We start from the raw sequence: 343 nt of genomic DNA, 5'->3' as shown, positions 1-343 counted from the left end.
TCTTTATTGCTCTAACCAACTCAGCCAAAGTAAATGGCTCATCTAACTCACTTCCAGTTTCTTCTCTCCTATTCACTTCATTAAGATGCTGATTTAAAGTTATTGATCTCCTCCTCCTCTCTTCTTCAGACATATTTTCTGAACTATGAATCCTTGTAAATGATTTGGCCATCATCTCAGCCTTCTCCTTATTGGAAACTGCGGTTTCTTCTTCAAATACCATAACTGGATATTCCCACTGCCTCCTATCTCCCCCCATCCTTTTAATCATTCCCCACACTTCTCCCACCGGCGTCGTTCTACCTATTTCATCACAGAAATTTCTCCAACTACTCCTCTTTGC

Source organism: Sinocyclocheilus grahami, unplaced genomic scaffold, assembly GCF_001515645.1.
Source record: "Sinocyclocheilus grahami isolate Dianchi unplaced genomic scaffold, SAMN03320097.WGS_v1.1 scaffold2177.1, whole genome shotgun sequence".
Classification (NCBI taxonomy): domain Eukaryota; kingdom Metazoa; phylum Chordata; class Actinopteri; order Cypriniformes; family Cyprinidae; genus Sinocyclocheilus; species Sinocyclocheilus grahami.
Note: the sequence above shows the minus strand (reverse complement) of the source record.